This window comes from Trichechus manatus, unplaced genomic scaffold (assembly GCF_000243295.1).
Source record: "Trichechus manatus latirostris isolate Lorelei unplaced genomic scaffold, TriManLat1.0 scaffold00029, whole genome shotgun sequence".
NCBI lineage: Eukaryota > Metazoa > Chordata > Mammalia > Sirenia > Trichechidae > Trichechus > Trichechus manatus.
Window position 1 is genome coordinate 20653499 of NW_004443965.1, and position 6312 is coordinate 20659810.

Here is a 6312-nt window from a genome sequence, read left to right on the forward strand (position 1 = left end):
TTCAAAGTATGGTCCACAAACCAGCAGTATCAGTATCCTCTGGGAGCTTTTTTTTTAATATTTTATTGTGTTTTAGGTGAAAGCTTATGCAGCAAATTCATTTCCCATTCACCAATTCATACACAAATTGTTCCGTGACATGGGTTGCTATCCCTGCAATGTATCAGCACTCTCACCATTTCCACCCTGCCTTCCCGTTTCCATCCCTCTAGTTTCTCTGGCCCTCCTTGCCTTCTCATCTTTGCTTTTGGGTGAAAATTGCCCATTTGGTCTTGTAAAGTTAATTGTTCTAAGAAGCACGTTCCTCATGGGTGTTAGTGTTTATTTTATAGGCCAATCTATTACTTGACTGAAAGGTGACCTCCAGGAGTGACTTCAGTTAGAGATTAAAAGTGTGTCTTAGGGCGATAGACTCAGGAATTCTTCCAGTTTCTATCAGTCCACTAAGTCTGATCTTTTTATGAATTTGAGTTTTGGTCTACATTTTTCTCCCATTCTTACTGGGATCTTCTGTTGTGTCCCTGGTCAGAGCTGTTGGTAGTGGTAGTCAGGCGATGTCTAGTTATTCTGGTCTCAGGCTAGAGGAGGCTGTGGTTTGCGAGGGCCATTAATTCTCATGGAGGCTTTTAAGAATTGCAGAATCTCAGGCCTTACTCTACTGATCAGAATCTACAATTTAATAAGTTTTGGTGATTCATAAACAAACTCTGATATATACATACAATGGAATATTACTGTGCCATAAAGAGAAATGAAGTCCTGTTACGTGCCACACGTCATGGATTGAATTGTGTCCCCCCAAAATGTGTCAACTTGGTTAGGCCATGATTCCCAGTATTGTGTGATTGTCCACCATTTTGTCATTTGATGAGATTTTCCTGTGTGTTGTAAAACTTATCACTATGATGTTAATAAGATGGATTAGCAGCAGTTATACTGATGAGATCTACACGATTAGATACTGTCTTAAGCCAATCTCTTTTGAGATATAACAGAGAGAAGCAAGCAGAGAGACACAGCAGCCTTATACTACCAAGAAAGCAGCACCGGGAGCAGAGAGTGTCTTTTGGACCCGAGGTTCCTGCACAGAGAAGCTTCTAGACCAATGGAAGACTGATGACAAGGACCTTCCTCCAGAGCTGACAGAGACAGAAAGGCTTCCCTTGGAGCCAGCACCTTGAATTCGGACTTCTAGCCTACTGGACTGTGAGAGAATAAATTTCTCTTTGTTAAAGCCGTCCACTCATGGTATTTCTGTTATAGCAGCACTAAATGACCAAGACAATGACTAAGACACCACAACATGGATGAACCTTGAAAACATTATGCTGAGTGAAATAAGTCAATCACAAAAGGACAAAAATATGATCTCACTAATATGAAATACTTAGAATAGGCAAATGTACAGAGATCAGAGTTAAATAGTGGTTACCAGGGGTAGAAGGGATGGGGAAAAGGGATATCATTATTTGGGTACCATTGAGTTTTTGTTTATGGGGATAGAAAATTTGGTAACGGATATCAGTGATGGTCACACAACATAATAGATGTAATTGGTTTTATTGAATTGTATACACGAAAAGTGTTGAATTGGCAAATATTGTGTTATCTATATTTTTACAACAATTTTTAAAAATTAATAAAAAAAGAAAGAACACACACACACAAAAAAAAAAAAGATTTGAGAGGGCAGAGCCAACATGGCGCTATAGACAGAAGCACCATGCCATCCCTCCACAGCAAAGACCCAAAAAAATAAGTAAAACAGAGACAAACGTCAATCCTGGAACCCTAAGCATCAAATGAAGAGATAAAGAATTCAGGCAAGCACTGAATAGAATAAGAAACTGATAGAGAACAGAGAGCGAGGAGAGATACATGCAGGGGTCCCCTGTCAGCTAACACAACACGGATTCACCTTCTCAGACTCCTGTCAGAGATAGGCGGAGACGGAATATGGGAAAGCAGCTTCACAGAGCTTCCAGCAGGAGACAGAGTACCTGGTAATCAGTAATATATGCTTTCCCACCCCCCATTCTTCTACCCCCTGCTAGGCCTCCGACACTTCTTAGCTGACTGCAGTCATTCAGCCAGCCAAGAAGTGCGGGATCCACGCCTCTTGGATTTGCCCCACCCACATCGAAGAGCAGCGTACAGGGAGTATGGGAAAGCAGCTTCACGGAACTCCTAGCAGGAGACAGAGCACCCAGTAACCAGTGATACACACTTTCCCACCCTCCACCCTTCTTCCCCCCACTCAGTCTCTGCCACTTCCCGCTAGCCGCCGTCTCTTGGCCGGGAGGCACTGGCTTCAGCTCCAGCCACTTGGATTTGCCCCACCCACACTGGCTGGCTCCATCAGTGCCATTTCTTTGTTGCTAGTGTTGCTTTTTTCTGCTACTTTGGGTTTCTTCCCTGCATCTCACTTCCTCCCCCTCCTTTCTCTTGAACACTTGCCTCCATGTGCCATCTTTGCTTCTTCTTGAAAGTATGTGAAGCACTGCTCAGCTGGGGAACTGCTTCCCTGGTCTGCACTGCCATGCTGGTGGGATCCCCGGGTCCTTTTGTTTTGTTTTGTTCTGTTTATTTGTATTCTTTTTCTTTTCAATGCTTAGGATCCACTTCTAGATGAGCTGTACTGCGCAGCTTGGGAGTCACTTCCCCTAACTGCGCAGCTGCACCACTGGGATCCCTGGGACATCTTTTTTTCTCTTTTTTCCTTTTTGTCTTTCTTCTTTTCTCAGTTTCTCATCTCTCTATACTTATCTTCTTTTTATGTCTCCTGAAGACGTGGCTCTGTGTGACTTCTCTGTCACTTCTAGCCAGGCTGTACTGCGTGGCTTGGGAGCCACTTCCCCAGTGTTCACAGCCACACTGGGGGATCCCTGGGGGCTTTTCTTTTTTCTTTTCTCTTTTTTATTCGTTCAATTTTATTTTTTATCTTTTTATTTTTCTCCATTTCTCGGTTTCTCATCTCTCCACTCCAATGGCAAGCTCCCTTAGCACTACTTTATTTTTTTTCTGGCCCCGGTTTCTCTCTCCTCTCTCTCTTCTTTCCCATACCCATCTTAGCTCCACACATCACAACCTCCCCCCTCCTTCCTGCCTACCTACACTGTGCACTGAACATCATACCCTCAAGCAGCACAGGCACAGCCTACAAGAACCTGCCCTGCATTGACTCCCGGCCCACTCTGTCGGCCTACTACACACTACAAACAACCATCCCAACCCCTCCCCTTCAGCTGGACCTGCTATGCTGCACCATAGCTGAGAACTGGCCCTGCACTGGAAAAGGAGGTGAAAACATCATGCCCACAGATGAGCAAACAACAAAGAACACACAGCCCACCTGCTCAGACTTACCCAAATAAAACAAAAAAGCAGGATGAAACAAACAAATCTACAATCAATAAATGAAGAAAATAACTACTGAATGTTCCAAAGACAGCAGACAATATCAAAACATATAAAAACAACAGGACACAATGGTTCCAGTAGGTGTCCAAAATGAAATACCAGATGACTTTCCAGTAGAAGAAAAGTTACTAAAGCTACCTGATAGGAATTTCAAATCTCTAATATTCAGAGCTATGCAAGAGTTGAAGTAAAAAGCAGACAAAAATGAAGAAAAAAATAGACAAATTTATGGAAAAAGCAGACAAATTCATGGAAAATACAGACAAAAAAATGGAAGAATTAAGGAAAATAATACAGGAACAAAATGTTAAAATAAATTCACAACTAGAAATTATACAAAAACAACAATTAGAAATCCAAAAGATAAACAGGATTTCAAAAATAGACAGTACCATAGAAGGCTGAGGAAGAGGTTTGATACAATGGAAGACAGGATGAGCAAAACAATTCATGGAAAATACAGACAAAAAAATGGAAGAATTAAGGAAAATAATACAGGAACAAAATGTTAAAATAAATTCACAACTAGAAATTATACAAAAACAACAATTAGAAATCCAAAAGATAAACAGGATTTCAAAAATAGACAGTACCATAGAAGGCTGAGGAAGAGGTTTGATACAATGGAAGACAGGATGAGCAAAACTGAAGACAAACACTTGAATACAAATTTTTTTGAGGAAGAATCAGAAAAAAGAACAAAGAAAAATGAAGAAACCCTGAGAATTATGTGGGATACAATCAAAAGCAAAAATTTGCAAGTAATCGAAGTTCCAGAACAGGGGGAGAAAATGGAAAACACAGAGAGGATCACTGAAAAATCACTGACAGAAAACTTCCCTAATATCATGAAAGATGAAAAGTTGACCATCCAAGAGGTTCAACAAATCCCACATAAGATAGACCTCAAAAGAAAATCACCGAGGCATATCATAATCACACTCGCTAAAAGCAAAGACAAAGAAAGAATCCTGAGAGCAGCTCGAGAAAAACAAAAAGTCACATACAGAGGGGAAACAATAATACTAAGCTCCGATTACTCATCAAAAGACATGCAGGCAAGAAGGCAACAGGAGGACATATACAAAACCTTGGAAGAAAAAATTTGCTAGCCAAGAATGATATATCCTGCAAAACTCATTCAAATATGATGGTGAGATTAGGTCACTTCCAGATAAACAGAAATTAAGGGACTGTGTAAAAACCAAGCCAAAATTACAAGACTTATTAAAGGGAGTCCTTTCATCTGAGAACAAACAACATCAGACCACAGGCTGAATCTAGGACACAGGATTGTACTAACCAGATACCAACCTAGGAAATGAACTCTCAAGGGCTATCCAAAACCATAAGAATTACAACAGGGAACCAGAGAGGTTCATCTGTAAATGACAACAATATCAGAATAACAAAAGAGGGAACAAACGGTGTAGGGATAGAACTTTCTAATGGAGAGGAACATAAGGCAATATCAAGTAATAATAGACTGGTTCAAACCTAAGAAGATAAGGGTAAATTTCAAGGTAATCACAAAGAAAGTTAACAAACCTACTGATCAAAATAAAGAAGAGAAACATAAATTCTCAGTAAAAACAAAACCTACAAAAACAAAAGAAACGAAAAAAAAATCCACAAACAAAAGGAATTCTGCACAGGAGAGTAAGAGGAACAAAGAAAATGTCAACACCACCAAAAAAAGCACTACAAAATGACAGCAATAAACTCACATCTATCAATAATGACACTGAATATAAATGGCCTAAGGCACCCATACAGAGACAAGAGAGTGACAGAATGGATTAAAAAATGGATCCATCAATCTGCTGTCTACAAGAGACACACCTTAGAAACAAAAACATAAATTTATTAAAAATCAAAGGGTGGAAAAAATATATCAAGCAAACAGCTACCAAGAAAGAGCAGGAGTGGCAATACTAATCTCAGATAAAATAGACTTTAAAATAAAATCCATCATAAAAGACAAAGAAGGACACTATATCATGATTAAAGGGATGATCCATCATGAAGACACAAACATAATAAACATCTAAACACCCAATGACACATAAAACAAACTCTAACAGCACTGAAAAGAGAAATTGACAGTTCCACAATAATAGTAGGAGACTTCCACACCCCACTCACGGTAAAGGACAGAACATCTAGAAAGAAACTCAACAAAGATACAGAAGACCTAAAGGGCACAATCAGCCAATTGACCTCATAGACATATTTAGAATACTCCACCTAACAGCTGTAAAGTACACATTCTTTTCCAATGCACATGGAACGTTCTCCAGAATAGACCACGTCTTAGGCCACAAAACAACCCTCAACAAAATCCAAAACATCGAGATAACACAAAGTATCTTCTCTGATCACAGTGCCACTAAAGTAGAAATTACCAACAAGAAGAACAAGGCAAAAAAATCGATTACATGGAAACTAAATAACACCCGACTTAAAAACCACTGGGTAATAGATGGAATAAAAAAATTCCTAGAATCAAATGAGAATGAAAACATATCATACCAAAAGTTTTGGAACACAGCAAAGGCAGTGCTAAGAGGTCAATTTATAGCAGTAGATGAACACATCAAAAAAGAAGAAAGGGACAAAATCAAAACATTAGCTACACAAATTGAATGAATAGAAAGAGAACAGCAAAAGAAGCCTACAGCCACCAGAAGAAAGGCAATAATAAAGATCAGAGCAGAAATAAATGAAATAGAGAATAGAAAAACAACAGAAAGAATCAACAAAACCAAAAGTTGGTTCTTTGAAAGGATCAACAAAATCGACAAACCTTTGGCCAACTTGACAAAAGAAAAACAGAAGAGGACACAAATAACCCAAATAAGAAATGAAATGGGGGACATTACAACAGACCCA